At 40.9% G+C, this 16,367-nt stretch overlaps 1 protein-coding gene across 4 annotated transcripts in view; it reads right to left on the minus strand.

Annotated features, from left to right (window-relative positions):
* The window catches only part of PCDH9 (protocadherin 9), a 1,189,516-nt gene that overhangs the window by 322,617 nt on the left and 850,532 nt on the right, over positions 1 to 16,367 (minus strand). The gene's annotated exons all lie outside the window — the stretch shown is intronic.

The following is a 16,367-nucleotide window of genomic DNA, read 5'->3' on the forward strand; positions in this document are numbered from 1 at the left end:
GATCAAGGACAGACTTATAGAATAAGTGCCTGACAGTGTGAGATAGGGATGGACCTATAAGAGACAAGCCTGACAGTACCGGGGATGGACTTATCAAGTAAACACATACTACTTAAGGAATGTACAGATGAATAGTTAGTAAGATAGTGTATTAGAGTATATGGTTGGTGAAATTATATATCACATTTATAGTTAATCAATTAAAAGCTCTGATTTTACTCACTTGGTGGATGAATAAATGTAAGAATTGATGTTAATACACATAGCACAGAGTACTGTAAACCTGTCAGCTCCTTGAATAAAAAAGTCTTGAAGGTTTTCTTTAATTTTTTTTTTCCAGCTAGCATCAAATATTTCAATTAATTATGTCTTATTGTACTAAGTAGTAGCCTAGTGGCTGGAAATAGTTAAAGGACCTTCCAAAGAGGACTGTCTTACAAACAAGAAGTAAATTAGGAACTAGGAATATCTTTCCTCCTGGTTATGTCCCAATGGCTTTAAGAGTAACTAACTTGTTAACAATTTATTAACAGTAGGGGTATTTATTTGCTATTGGTATTTTTGCCTACAATCCCCACTTCTCACTACTGATAGTTTAACGTTTGCTGTTAATCTTTCCACATGCCAATTTGATTTTTCTTTTGAAAATGTATCTTCAAGAGACTGCAGTCGTATTGCTTAAAAAGTTAATTTTTTATACTGCTCTATTAAAGAACAATTATGGTTGCAGATGAATGATGAATGTTTCTATGAAGCATGAGAAAGCAGGTGGAAAAACTAGTAATAAGTGAAGGAAAAAAATATTAACTGCCTGAAAATATTTAAGTAAAAGCATGTTTTTGGCCTGAATAGTATGGACGACTTCTGAAATGATACACTTGGTAAATCTAAATGAAATCGAGTGACAACAATTCATTCTGTGGCCATTTAGTGATTTTTGCACCTCTTTGTGACCCTATCATTCTCCACCCAAAACAGTTTTAACTACAATTCTCACTGCCTTTTTATGTTAACCAATATTTGTTATAAAGCAGCTCTGTCAGGGCTTGGTGGTTGTGAACTGATTGTAAAGCATGTCTAATTTGTTCTCTTCCAAATTATTACAATTTATATTTTCATAATCTGTCAGATCCATGTTTATGTGGAAATCCTACATACAATTGAGAGAAAAAATAGCCTTCAACTGTGGGCATTGGATGTTCTTTAATAATGTTGGTATTTGTTAAGCGCTTACTATGTGCAGAGCACTGTTCTAAACGCTGGGGTAGTTACAGGGTAATCAGGTTGTCCACTTGGGGCTCACAGTCTTAATCTCCATTTTACAGATGAGGTGTACTGAGGCACAGAGAAGTTAAGTGACTTGTCTACAGTCACACAGCTGACAAGTGGCAGAGCTGGGAGTCGAACTCATGACCTCTGACTCCGAAGCCCAGGCTCTTTTCCACTGAGCCATGCTGCACATACCCCAAAAGAACTCCTAACAAGTATTTTAAGGTGTCTGGTTTATTTACATAATAAATCTCAATATAATTGAATGGTTCATTGCAGTTTAGGAGCTCTGAATACTTTAAAAGCTTTAAAGTCCTACACGAGTAGTTGTTGAATGTTTAAGAGTGAAGGTTTAGCAAAGAAAGCTATTGGTAGTTAATCTATACTTAGGTGGAAAAAGGTAATGAGAATTTTAATGAAATCATTCCACCAAACAAATATTAGGGTATTATGCAGTCGCTAGTAAGACAGCATCCAATTAAAATCCTGGCAATTATCTTTTAAACTGTTTCAGACCCTTTTCATATATTTTGAAAATTGCTATTGCTTTAAAAATAGAGGAAAATAGTTATAATAATTGTCCTTGGAATGTTTTCAACATTGTTCTTCTGACTCAGTTCTCCTAACTGAAAACTTGAGACTAGGCTCCTGTAGATCTCCTGAGAGCAGCTCTACGGGGCTTTATACATGTAGCAAAAATGCCTTCCCTGAACTCTGTTGTACTGTACTCCCCTACCTGTTCAGTATAGTGTTCTGCGAACAATAAGTGCCCAATAAATGCTACTGAGTGATTGACTGACATACATATTGGAACATTCACATACCACATCACAAGCCCTCGATATCAAATGAGATTAGGTTAAGGGGTGGCAAAGGTCAGAATAACAAAGCACATGATATAATGTTCTAAGATCCTAGTGTTTTACTCTGCACAGTAGATGATAAAAGCAGAAAATGTGGGAGGAATGGTAGAGTCAATTTCCTCCTCCCACACACAGACTTTGACTGTTCATTCATTCATTCAATTCATTCAATATATATTTATTGAGCGCTTACTATGTGCAGAGCACTGTACTAAGCGCTTGGGATGAACAAGTCGGCAACAGATAGAGACAGTCCCTGCCGTTTGACGGGCTTACAGTCTAATCGGGGGAGATGGACAGACAAGAACAATGGCAATAAATAGAGTCAAGGGGAAGAACATCTCGTAAAAACCGATGGCAACTAAATAGAATCAAGGCGATGTACAATTCATTAACAAAATAAATAGGGTAATGGAAATATATACAGTTGAGCGGACGAGTACAGTGCTGTGGGGATGGGAAGGGAGAGGTGGAGGAGCAGAGGAAAAAGGGGAAAAAGAGGGTTTTGCTGCGGAGAGGTAAAGGGGGGGGGTGGCAGAGGGAGTAGAGGGAGAAGAGGAGCTCAGTCTGGGAACACCTCTTGGAGGAGGTGAGTTTTAAGTAGGGTTTTGAAGAGGGAAAGAGAATCAGTTTGGCGGAGGTGAGGAGGGAGGGTGTTCCAGGACCGCGGGAGGACGTGACCCAGGGGTCGACGGTGGGATAGGCGAGACCGAGGGAAAGTGAGGAGGTGGGCGGCAGAGGAGCGGAGCGTGCGGGGTGGGTGGTAGAAAGAGAGAAGGGAGGAGAGGTAGGAAGGGGCAAGGTGATGTAGAGCTCTGAAGCCTAGAGTGAGGAGTTTTTGTTTTGAGCGGAGGTTGATAGGCAACCACTGGAGGTGTTTAAGAAGGGGAGTGACATGCCCAGATCGTTTCTGCAGGAAGATGAGCCGGGCAGCGGAGTGAAGAATAGACTGGAGCGGGGAGAGAGCGGAGGAAGGGAGGTCAGAGAGAAGGCTGACACAGTAGTCTAGCCGGGATATAACGAGAGCCTGTAGCAGTAAGGTAGCCGTTTGGGTGGAGAGGAAAGGGCGGATCTTGGCGATATTGTAGAGGTGAAACAGGCAGGTCTTGGTAACGGATAGGATGCGTGGGGTGAACGAGAGAGACAAGTCAAGGATGACACCGAGATGGCGGGCCTGAGAGACGGGAAGGATGGTCATGCCATCCACGGTGATAGAGAAGTCTGGGAGAGGACCGGCTTTGGGAGGGAAGATGAGGAGCTCAGTCGTGCTCATATTGAGTTTTAGGTGGCGGGCCGACATCCAGGTGGAGACGTCCTGGAGGCGGGAGGAGATGCGAGCCTGAAGGGAGGGGCAGAGGACGGGGCGGAGATGTAGATCTGCGTGTCATCTGCGTAGAGATGGTAGTCAAAGCCGTGAGAGCGAATGAGTTCACCGAGGGAGTGAGTGTAAATGGAGAACAGAAGAGGGCCAAGAACTGACCCTTGAGGAACTCCAACAGTTAAAGGATGGGAGGGGGAGGAGGCTCCAGCGAAGGAGACCGAGAATGACCGGCCAGAGAGGTAAGAGGAGAACCAGGAGAGGACGGAGTCCATGAAGCCAAGGTGAGATAAGGTATGGAGGAGGAGGGGATGGTCGACAGTGTCAAAGGCAGCAGAGAGGTCAAGGAGGATTAGAATGGAGTAGGAGCCATTGGATTTGGCAAGAAGGAGGTCATGAGTGACTTTAGAGAGAGCAGTCTCGGTAGAGTGGAGGGGACGGAAGCCAGATTGGAGGGGGTCTAGGAGAGAATGGGAGTTAAGACGTGGGCATGTTTGAAGGCAGCGGGGAAGGAGCCATTGGAGATTGAGTGGTTAAAAATAGAAGTTAAGGAAGGGAGGAGGGCAGGGGCGATGGTTTTAATAAGGTGAGAGGGAATGGGGTCCGAGGCGCAGGTGGAGGAGGTGGCACTTGCGAGGAGGGAGGAGATCTCCTCTGAGGATACTGCAGGAAAGGATGGGAAAGTAGGGGAGAGGGTTGGTGGGGGGGAGGGGAGAGGCAGAGGGGTGACTTTGGGGAGCTCAGACCTGATTGTGTTGATTTTCGTGAGGAAATAGATGGCCAGATCATTGGGGGTGAGAGATGGGGGAGGGGGAGGAACAGGGGGCCTAAGGAGAGAGTTAAAGGTCCGGAACAATCGGCGGGGGTGATGGGCATGGGTGTTGATGAGGGAGGAGAAGAAGTTTTGCCTGGCGGAGGAAAGGGCAGAGTTAAGGCAGGAAAGGATAAATTTGAAGTGTGTGAGGTCGGCTTGGTGCTTGGACTTTCGCCAGCAGCGCTCAGCAGCTCGAGCATAGGAGCGTAGGAGGCGGACAGAGGAGGTGATCCAGGGCTGTGGGTTAGTGGAGCAAGAGCGGCGGAGGGAAAGGGGGGCGAGAGAGTCAAGATGAGTAGAGAGGGTGGAGGGTGGAGACTGTTCCCATACATATAGTTCTTGGAGACATAGATGAGATCCCCCTTGCAAGTAACCTTGGAAACTGACAATATGTGCACCACAATTTTCCATTCTAACTTTATGAGTTGGGGACTATGTGGTACTCATTCAATTGCATTCACTGAGTGCTTACATTGTGCAGAGCACTGTACTAAGTGCTTGGAGAGCATGGTACAACAATAAACAGACACATTCCCTGCCCATAACAAAATACATTGTAGAGGGTATGTTTCTATTTTTCTACAGTCTGTGTGATATGTTTCTAAACAGTTAAAATATGAGGAATAAAGTAAATTAATCATATTAATTGATAAGGATCATACTTAATTGATGTTAATCCATGTGTAAATTTTTCTCCAATGAACTGGTAGTTTAAAAAGTTTTACAAATAAATTGAAAAATGTCTTTTTAAAAAGTTTATAGAGATCACACAGAATGGTTCCACATTAAGAAATGGAGATGAGAATTTGAAGATCAGGAAATAGGGAAGATGTGAGTGTAGGAATCAGGGGAGCTGGATTCTAATCCTGGCTCCACTATGTGCCAGCTTGTGGACCTTGGGTAAAATACTTGACTTATTTCAGTTTCTTAATTTATAAATAATTATTATTCCCTCCCACCTTTAGATTGTGAGCTGCCTATGGGATGGGGCTATGTCCAGCTTGATTGTTGTCTAGTTATACCAGTTCTTAGAACATTACAAGGCACTTATATTATTATTACCATATTACAGATCAATTTCAAGCCATCACAAGTAGGTAACCAAGAATTCCAACTTTAAGTTATGAATCAAAGAAACAAAAATCCCAAATTACAGTTACCAATTGAAAAAATCACATATTTTAACATATAGGCTATTTTTTCACAACACAAAGTTGTCTTCAGAATTCAAGTAAGAGAGTCATTCAAAGATTCAACCTCACTGATGCCTTTGTCTGCCCATGTGCCAAGTTAAAAAAAAAAAAAACAAACTTCATCCTGATTTTTTTTCCAAAGTTTTAAACTATCGTGTTGATCTCAAAGAATTAAACCAAATAACATGCAGTGTGTGTCTCAAATACAACTCCTTTGATCAATAAATGGAATATAAGAGTATTCAATGATGACCATGCTTTCTTTTTGTCTTTTATAAAAATAATTTATAAAAATGATAACACTATCACCTTGAAAATCCTTAAGTTGCTATCATTCTCACTTTTCTTTTAGGAGTTGGGTGAAGAAAAAATGTTGGTAGGAGATATTTCTCTTCAATCATTATTTTGCAAGGGTAATAGCTTAGAAACTTTGCTTGAAGTCTGAGATCTCTGGACAATCTCCCCTTAATGCTAGAAAATATTCTTTAGCTCTTGAAATCACTTTTTGTAACAAAGCTCCTGAGAATCATAAGCCAAACCACAAGGACATTTCCAGCAAAGCAATGGTTAGGCTAGGGTAGATTAGGGAAAACACAGTGATTTCAGTATCACTTAGAGTTTTAGCAATCTTTTCAGAACTTATGTGCCAATTGCTAATCAATAGCAATTACTTTTCTCACTACAGAAACTAGCCTTAGTTAACCCTTCAGAAGCTCTCTACAACAGTACATTTTGGGCACAAAATAACATGTCTCTCCCTTCCAAAGCACTTATGAAATTGGTGAAGTAATAATCATATTTCTAGTTTTTAAGCAAATAATGACTACATTTGCCTGGGGCAAGTTTATTTTCTGAATATATTTTCTAGTAGACACGAAGCAGAGTAATGTCCCCAGGCATCCACTGCATAGTACCAGTCCTCATTGAGTCTTTTTCTCCCGCTGACACCGAAAATGCAGTTAGCCAAGAGGACAGATGAATGTAACAGTAGTAGGAAATCTGGAGAAAAGGGATTAATAGCAGGTGAACAGAACCACATTAAAAGAAGTCTGTACCTAGGACTAATCTGCCAAGGGTCCACCCTCCCCCCAGTCATTGTTTCTCTTCTCCCACATGACCCTCAAAGATGTAATTACACTGACACCAAACATGGTGATGACTGGAGATGTAGAGGATCTATAGGTAGCTACAGGCCTGGAGGCCTTTATATGAGTGGAAAGAATTTGTGTAGGGAAGGAGGGAGCTGGAGTCAAGATGAACCTTGCAGCGACCGAGAGACATCTCTCCTCCCCAATTCTTCTCCATGCTACCCTCTGTGGCTTGCTCTTCTGAATGTGAAAACAGTTATGATGAGGCATGGAAGGAAGAGGGGTGGTGGGCTTCTCTTCCCTCAAGTCAGAGTTGAATGTAGTTGGGGGAGTTTCTTGATGAACACACATACGTACACATACACACACACACATACACACTCACACATACACACTCTGCTCTGAGATTTGTGACTCTTCACTTAAACCACCAAACTAACTTTGGTATCCAAACCACTTTTAACTCTCTATTGGTTACAGACCTACATCAAACAAGAAAATAAACAAGATTCTTCCTGGGGACAGTACAGTGAAATGGTAGGGAGGATGGGAGGGTCAACATCATGTCTCTCCCCACTTCAGTCCATACTTCACTCTGCTGCCTGGATTATCTTTCTACAGAAACCTTAAGCAGCGTGGCTCAGTGGAAAGAGCCCGGGCTTGGGAGTCAGAGGTCATGGGTTCAAATCCCGGCTCTGCCACTTGTCAGCTGTGTGACTGTAGGCAAGTCACTTAACTTCTCGGTGCCTCAGTTACCTCATCTGTAAAATGGGGACAAAGACTGTGAGACTCACATGGGACAATCTTATTACCATCTATCTACCCCAGTGCTTAGAACAGTGCTCTGCACATAGTAAGCGCTTAACAAATACAAATACCAACACTATGTCACCTCTTCACAAATCTTTCCAGTGGTTGCCTATCAACATCTGTATGAAACAAAAACTTCTCAGTATTGGCTTCAAAGCTTCCCATCACCTTGGCCCCTCTTACCTCAGCTCCCTTTCCTCCTTCTACATCCCCGCCTGCACACTTTGCTCCTCTGCTGCTAACCTTCTCACTGTGCTTCATTCTCACCTGTCCCGCCATCGATCCCTGGTCCCTGTCCTATCTCTTGCCTGGCAAATCTGCCAAACTAGCACATTTCCTCCCTCAAAGCCCTACTGAAGGCTCACCTCCTCCAAGAGGTCTCCCCAGACTAAGCCTCCATTTTTCTCAGCTCCCCCTACCCTCCATATCAACACTTGACTCACTCCCTACTACCCTCTCCCGCCCCATAGCACTTGTGTATATATGTATATGTCTACAATTCTCTTTACTTATACTGATGCTTGTTTACTTGTTTTGATGTCTATCTTCCCCCTTTTAGACTGTAAACCCTGTGTGGGCAGGGATTGTCTCTCTTTATTGCTGAATTGTACTTTCCAAGCACTTAGTACAGTGCTGTGCACACAGTAAGTGCTCAATAAATACATATCAATGAATAAATGAATGAATGACAAGGAGAATTTTTAAACAGACCGAGAACTCACCTTTGATGTGAACTCCTGGGTGTGAACTCCTGGATGTGAACTGCTGCTGATGTGGGCAGGGAATTTGTCTACCAAGTCTTTTATATTGTACTCTTCCAGATGCTTAGTACAGTGCTCTGCATAAAGTAAGCACTCAATAAATATGATAGATTGATTGATTAATGCAGGCTCCTCTCTCAAGCTGCCCCATTTTCTGCAATATAAAGGACCGAATCCCTTCTAAGAGCCTGACATGCAGCCATTGTTTTAAAAAGAATGACATCTCCACAATCTTCCAAGCAGTAGTTATACTTGCAAGGTCAAGAGGGTGAATGTTTTGGGGCATTGATTGAGGCCCCCAAAAAACTAAGGTCCAATGCTTCAAACCTATTAGCCCTTTTATTCTGGTCTGGTCTCACCTATCATCATCCTCCTTGCTACAGCCACAAGAATGGACATTACTGTTCCCTTTACAGTCTCAAGGCCAGAGGTGTCTGGAATAGCCAGAATTGGATTTAATATGGCCTTCATGGGAACCAGAGAAGATAAACTGATAAATTGAAAGAAAAATGTTGATTTGCCCTTATTAATAATTAATAACTAAAAATGATTGTGGTGCAGTGGATAGAGCATGGACCTTGGAGTTAGAAGGTCATAAGTTCTAACCCTGGTTCGGCCACTTGTCTTCTGTGTGACCTTGGGCAAGACACCTCACTTCTCTGTTCCTCAGTTACCTCATCTGTAAAATGGGGATTGAGAGTGTGAGCCCCATGTGGGACAGGGACTGTGTCGCACCTAATTTGCTTGTATCCAGCCGAGATGTTAATACATTGCACTTACGGTGCTTAACAAATATTATAATAGTACTTATAATAATATTATGTTAATGATACAGTAATAAAATTATATTAATAATAAACATCATAGTATTTGTAAAGCACTTACTATATGTCAACCACTGTTCTAAACGCTGGGGTAGTTATACAAGTTAATCAGGTTGGAAACAATCCATGTCTCATATGGGGTTCTCAGTCTTAATTCCCATTTTACAGATGAGAGAAGTGAGGCTCAAAGAAGTTAAGTAGCTTGCCCAGGGTCACACAACAGGTAAGTGACAGGGCCAGGAGTAGAATCCAGGTCCTCTGTCTCCCAGACTGGTGCTCTATCCACTGAGCCACGCTTTTCTTTGTGCATATAACCAATATTTTACTTCAACTAGGCTGGCCATGAAAAAAAATGGACCTTAAGATATACATCACAACAGACATGTGTATGTCACAGGCTACCATTTTGTGGAAGTCTGTCTAAAACATTAAACACTACAGTAAGAGGTGTAGTCAAGGAACTCTGACTGCTGAAAGTAAGTAGACCATCTGGCATCATTTTGGTATCTTGGACATGGATACAGGGAATTTGAAAACAAAATTACACAGTGTAAAAACAACTGTAACTTTCAACTGTAATGTTCTACAAAGAAAAATAGGAGAATTGCTTCTATGTAAGCAATTACGCATTGAAAAAGGAGAAAATATACTGAGGATTAAGTGTTAATATTAAAACTTTTCTGATAGCTCAGCATCCATAAAATGTTATTTGAATGCAAAATGAAAGATAATTTAAAATGAGTGAGGGTATGGTATATTTTTAAAGACGGGGTCTATGTGGAATTATATTGGTTGCTCAGAGAATAATTTCACAGTGGTGTTCTTTAAAATCTGGAGAGTTTTAAACAATAAATGGGTTTTCTTAAGGGATAGGAATGAAAGAAAAGAGGAAACTGGCTAACTTAAAACTCCAAAACTCAAAATGAGCATGAGATAGCGGAGAAAGTAAATACTTGAATACTTAAGGTGCATATTAATCATGTATAAAGATATTTAATGTATTAATAAGTGCAAAATTAGTGATTTACAATAACTTATATTATAGTGAAAGCAATTTTGTATTGTATGACAATTCAGTACATATATTATAACCCAGGCAAATCAGTTACACATTTGGAGAATCAGTGTGGCTTAGTGAATAGACCACGGACCTGTGAGCCAAAAGGACCTGGCTTTTCCTCCTGACTCTTCCACATATCACATAACCTCTGGGCCTGTTACCTTATCTGTAAAATGGGAAATAAGAGTGTGATCCCCATGCGGGACAGGGACTGTGTCCAACCTGATTAACTTGTATCTATCTTAGTGTTTAGAACAGTGCTTAGCATATAATAATAATAATAATAATAGTAATCTTGGTATTTGTTAAGTGCTTACTATGTGCCAAGCATTGTTATAAACACTGAGGGAGATGCAAGGTAATCAGGTTGGACCACTTGGGACTCACAGTCTTAATCCCCATGTTATTCATTAATTCAATCGTATTTACAGATGAGGTACCTGAGGCACAGAGAAGTTAAGTGACTTGCCCAAAGTCACATAGCTGAGAAGTGGTGGAGCTGGGATTAGAACCCATGATCTCTGACTCCCATGCCCATGCTCTTTCCATTAAACCACACTGCTTCTCATAATAAGCCCTTAACAAATACCAAAATTATTCATTATTATTATTTGTAGTGGTTTTCATACTATTGCTCATCTCATTTTATCCCTTTGAATCATCTCTGAGCCATAGCGATGCCATGGACACTTCTCTTCCAGAACACCCCGCCTCCAACAGCAATCACTTTGGAAGTGGATCCAGAAAGTTTTTTTGGTAAAAATATAGAAGTGGTTTACCATTGCCTACTTCCATGCAATAAACCTGAGTTTCCACCCTCAACTCTCTCCCAAGCTGCTGCTGCCCAGGACAGGGGAGTTTTGACTGGTAGCAGATTGCCTCCCACTCGCTAACAACTGCTCAAGCTAGGAATGGAATGGAATGGACAGGCCTCTACTTGATTCTTCCTCCCATAGTAGAGTACTGGAAACTCTCAAAAAGCAACCCTGAGAGGCGATACTATTGCTACATAACATATATACTGAAGAATAATGAACATAAATTCCTTCTAGGTTCTCAGAGTCCTGCTCAATACACATTAATAGTGTAATTAATATACACACTAAAATAAATATTGATAAAATAAATTAACCAAAACTGCACACTAAGTTATTAAAGTATGATTTTGAGAGAAATTATTGAGAAATCCACCACCATATCAAACAGGAACTTCTCACCATCAGTTTTAGAGCATAATCAGCTCTCACTCCCACACATTATTTTGCTGATTTGCTACTACAGCTCAGCCCTTGCACTTCACTCCTTGAACAACATCCTACTCACTGGGCCTCAATCTCATCTATCCCATCACCTATCCCATGCTCATATCCTCTCTTTGGCTTCAAATTTCCTCTTCTATATTCACAGAACATCACACTATACCTTCAAAGCTTTGTTAAATCAAATCTTCAAGAGATAATCCCCAACTAAGTCCACGTCTCCCCTATGTATTTTCCCTTCAACGATCCCAGTGTACTTGGATATGTACTCTTTATCTCTTATTGAAGGCATATCTCCTCCAAGAAGCCTTCCCTGACTAAGCCCTCCTCTCCTCTTCTCCAACTCCCTTCTGTGCCACTCTTACTTGCACCTTCATTCACCTCCCTCCTATCCCCACAGCACATATGCATATATCTGTAATTTATTTATTTATTTATTTATGTTAACATTTGTCTCTCCCTCTAGACTGTGAGCTTGTTGTGGACAGGAATGTGCCTGTTTGTTATTATACCGTACTTTTCCAAGCGCTTAGTACAGTGCTTTGAACACAGTAAGCACTCAACAAATATGATCGAATAATAATAATAATAATAATTGTAATAATCGTGGCATTTGTCGAGTGCTTATTTTGTGCCAGGCACTGTACTAAGCTACAAGATACAAGATACACAGATACATAGATACAAGATATATAGATACAAGATAATCGGGTTGGATACGGTCCCTATTCCACATGGGGCTCACAGTTTTAATCCCCATTTCACAGATGAGGAAACTGAGACCCAGAGAAATTAAGTGACTTGCTCAAGGTTGTGACAGACAAGCAGACAAGTGGTAGAGCTGGGATTAGAACCCAGGTCCTGTGACACGCAGGCCCATGTTCTACTCACTAGGCCAAACTACTTTAAACACTTGATTTGAAAATGTGTGGCCTAGTGTTAAGAGCGCTGGCTCCTAACACTGGTTTTACCACATGCCTGCTTCAATACCAGTTTTGCCACATGCCTGCTCTGTGACCTTGGACAAATCACTTAACTTCTGCTTGCCTTGGTTTCCTCATCAGCCAAATGGGGCTTCACTACCTTTTCTCCCTCGTACTGTGAACTCCAGGGGGAACAGGGATGTGTCCAACCTGCTTAACTTGTATCTACCCCAGGGCTTAAAACAGAGCTTCATGCATAAAAAGCACTTAACAAAGGTCATAATAATAATAACCATTATCATTATTATTATTACTTGGATTGGTATTTACTCCAGCCTCAGGCCCACACCATTTATGTAATTCATTTTAGTATGTGTCTTAGTATGTGTATGCGTCATTTAGTCATTTAGTATGTGTCATTTTAGTGAGCTCCTTGTGAGCAGAGAACACTTTTACCAATTCTGTTCCATTGCAGTCTCCCATGTGCTTAGTAGAGTGTTCTCCAAACAGTGTGTTCAATGAGTACCACTGATTGATTGACGGAAGATAAAAATTACCCATGGAACTCATATATTCATCATCATCTCTCCTTGTAGACTGTAAACTCATAATAGGCAGGGAACGAGTCTGTTAATGAACTCTCCCAAGTTCTTAGTGCATTACTCTGCACATAGCAAACAATAAATATCATTGATTGAATGATTAACATATTTCAAATTTTAAGTATAAAACTCATCATGTTGGAGTTCTCTCTCAGGGTAATTTTCCCCAGAATTCTTTAAAATGGGGCTGCCTTAAACTTTAAAACTACGCTTAACTAGATTGAACATAGGAAGTATTGCATCTTCATCTCATTTATCATTATGCTATTGTTTAATATTAAATAATTACAAACAACATTTTCCAATTTCAGCTATTACAATATAAGATAGAATTCTGTCAAGGAATTTAAAATATTTTTCTGTTGAAATCCAAAAAGAAACTTACCAAGAAAATCCTTCACTAGATTTCAAGGAGGTTTTTAATCTAAAACATGAGACTTTGTTATAATTGGATGCAAATTACATGTAATTCACTGAAAACCCTTTTTACTTCTTAAGCGCAGTCTGCTCAGCATATTATTATGCTTCTATTTATATTCTCCAACTGAGGCTGAACAAAAGCCATCAAAAATAATCTTGTAGGGCTTTCGTATATGAAAATGACTGTCTGAGGAATCCATACACAGCTTCTCCAAAGAGACTCCAGTTTGTTTCCAACTGTCTCTGAAGGAGCTGAACTGAAGAAATTCATTGATAATTGAATCATTTTTTATTAATATTATCTCTTTGTTTAGAGGTGTGGGAATAAACAGCATACTTTTTACAAAGCAAAAGAGCCCAGGTCTACTCGAGAAAATGTGTGCAAAAAAAATCACAGCAGCCTTGACATACACCGAAAAGTTAATTCAATGTGTAATTGTGGGGTGTGGATCATCAGATGAAAGATAAATTGACCCTGTTAGAAGCAATATTTTTTATTCCTGATTTAAAGTGAACAAGCTTCATAGGGATATTATCATTAACTTTTCTTAAACTTTCTCCTACAAATGGGCCTGGGTTCTAATTCTGACTCCGCCACATACCTGCCTTGTTACCTTGAGTAAGTCACTTAACTTCCCTATGATTCGGTTCCTTTATCTGTGAAATGGGGATGCAATATCTGTTCTCCCTCCTACTTAAACTGTGAGCACCTTGTGGAACCGCTGATCTAGTTTCTATCCCAGGGTTTAGTACATTTGGTGCACAGTAACTGCTTAACGAAAAACACAATGATTATTATCACTTACCTTCTGCATTACATGTATATCTGTTATTATACAAGCATTTTATTTTATTTTTACTATGCAAGCTTGAATTTTATCAATTAATCCTTGAGTGAACTCTCAAGTGCTATAAATAAACAATGTACACAATCTGTATCTAATTTACAAAATCATCTTTTTATAATGCATTGGGAACTAACAAGCCCATTCTAAAACTAGGTAGACTATTCTCCATGGCTTATATTAGAGGAGAACTGGGGAGAAGAGACTGGAGAAAGGAAAGTTTTGCTACACTGTTGCCGTTCCCCCACTCCTGCCATCCATCTCCCCCACTGCTGCTCAATGCCATATGTAGATAACTGTCAAAAATAAACCTGACAGTGTGCAGTGCTGTGATCAGTCACACCCTGACCAGGCTCACTAGCACTGGAGGGGCTGAAAGTGAGTGATAGGAAGCATTAACTCTTCCCACACTTTCATTTATTCATTCATTCATTCATTCATTCATTCATTCAATAGTATTTATTGAGTTACTATGTGCAGAGCACTGTACTAAGCGCTTGGAATGTATAAATCAGTAACAGATAGAGACAGTCCCTGCCCTTTGATGGGCTTACAGTCTAACTGGGGGAGACAGACAGAAAAAAACAATGGCAATAAATAGAATCAAGGGGAGAACATCTCATTAAAACAATAGCAAATAAATAGAATCACACCTCTCAGGGGCTACCGACCCAGAAGGGCTGGGTGAACAATCAAGTCATACGATTAGACCCAGAATGAGTAAACTGTGATGGGTCTTGTAACACAGTCCTTTTCCCCCAAAATATGGCCAGTAGAAGGGAAGAGGATCGAGAAGTAGCAAGGTATATTTGGGGAGGACTCTCCATGGACTCTTGATAGCAGGTTGGAACTCTGTCACACTGTGACACTGTGGCAGGTTGCTTTTACCCATAGTTGGGGACACCGCCTCTTTTGGCCCTCTATGTTGCCAAATGATCAATCAGACCTCCTGGCTGGAGCTAGGAGAAGTGAGTATTCCTCCTTGAGAACTTGATTCGTGGACAATTTGAATGGTAGCCCATTTGGGGATGATTGGAAAGGTAGTCTCGTGTAGTTGGAAAGGTAGCCTGTGCTGGAATGATTTAAAAGTTAGGCCCGAGTGATTTGAAAAGTAGCCCTTTTGGGGTTATTAGAAAGGTAGACTGTTGTGGGAGGATTTGAAAGGTTACGCTGGATGATTTGGAAGGTAGCTCGTGGTGGGGTGATTTGAAAGCTATCCCACAATGGGGTGATTTGAAAGGTAGCCTGTTTACCAGCTGCTAGGAGCTGGGGACTGTGATGGCCAGTATAATTATTACTTATTAGTCTAGGAATAACTTTGTTTCTGAAAGTTATCTATTGCGGGTTCTTTATGTTATCATCATAATAAGCCTGCTTCTATTATCCAAAACACTGGAATCTGTGAATTCATTTCCAACCCCCCATCTATGACCTCACGAGTTTCTCAGTAGTTGGTTCTGCTGGGTGACATAAATTTGGTGTCAGAAATGCAATTGGAGGCAACTGGAATGGATTCCCTGACTCTTTTCCTGAAGGACCAGGGGTGGGGCTCCCCAGGTGGGACGCCAACTGGGTGGATCAACACTGGAGTGACTCAGATGGCTTGGGGGAGGAATTCACCTACTGGCAGATAGCCGTCCATGGGAAGAAGGGAAAGGGGAAGGGAAAGACCCTGTTGGCTGAGTGGGAAGCTTTCATAGGCCAGGAGCTAGGTGCTTCACTGCACACAAGTAACTAAATATATGTATTTCTCCTGAAAGGAAAATTCAGTTTGACACATGGAATAAATCTTGCATGGCTCAGCCTTTCTGAACCCAGCCTCTCCTCTCCATGTTGATCCTTGAACACTTCCTCCTGCAATAGCACATGTGGTTATTTACTAAGATTAAACTAAGCATTCCTATCAAAGCTAAGAAGTTTCCACAGATTTGTAGCTGCCTGTGGACTTCAGGAAGAGGATACTTAAACTCAATTAGGGATTTAACTGATTCAAGAAAAAATGAAGAATCATGAGGTAGAAATATTTTCTTCTGTTGATAATTCCTTTTGGTGAATTTCTCATTCTCTGCAACCAGAGTGGCAAATAATATATACTAGAATATCAGAGCTGAATTAATGCAGGAATTTCAGGACCTATAGCTATGAGTCCTGGGCTATTAGCGTGAACACCCAAGCAGTTCACTATACTTCCTTCACTGAGCCACTTGTGTAGCCACTCCACCACTTCTGAAAGTCACTATCAAGTGGAGTTCAATCTAGCATGTTTACTTGCCTTCTTTGATCACCTCTTCCACTCCACACTAGAACTCTATTTCCCA

Source organism: Ornithorhynchus anatinus, chromosome 2 (assembly GCF_004115215.2).
Source record: "Ornithorhynchus anatinus isolate Pmale09 chromosome 2, mOrnAna1.pri.v4, whole genome shotgun sequence".
In the NCBI taxonomy this organism is placed as follows: domain Eukaryota; kingdom Metazoa; phylum Chordata; class Mammalia; order Monotremata; family Ornithorhynchidae; genus Ornithorhynchus; species Ornithorhynchus anatinus.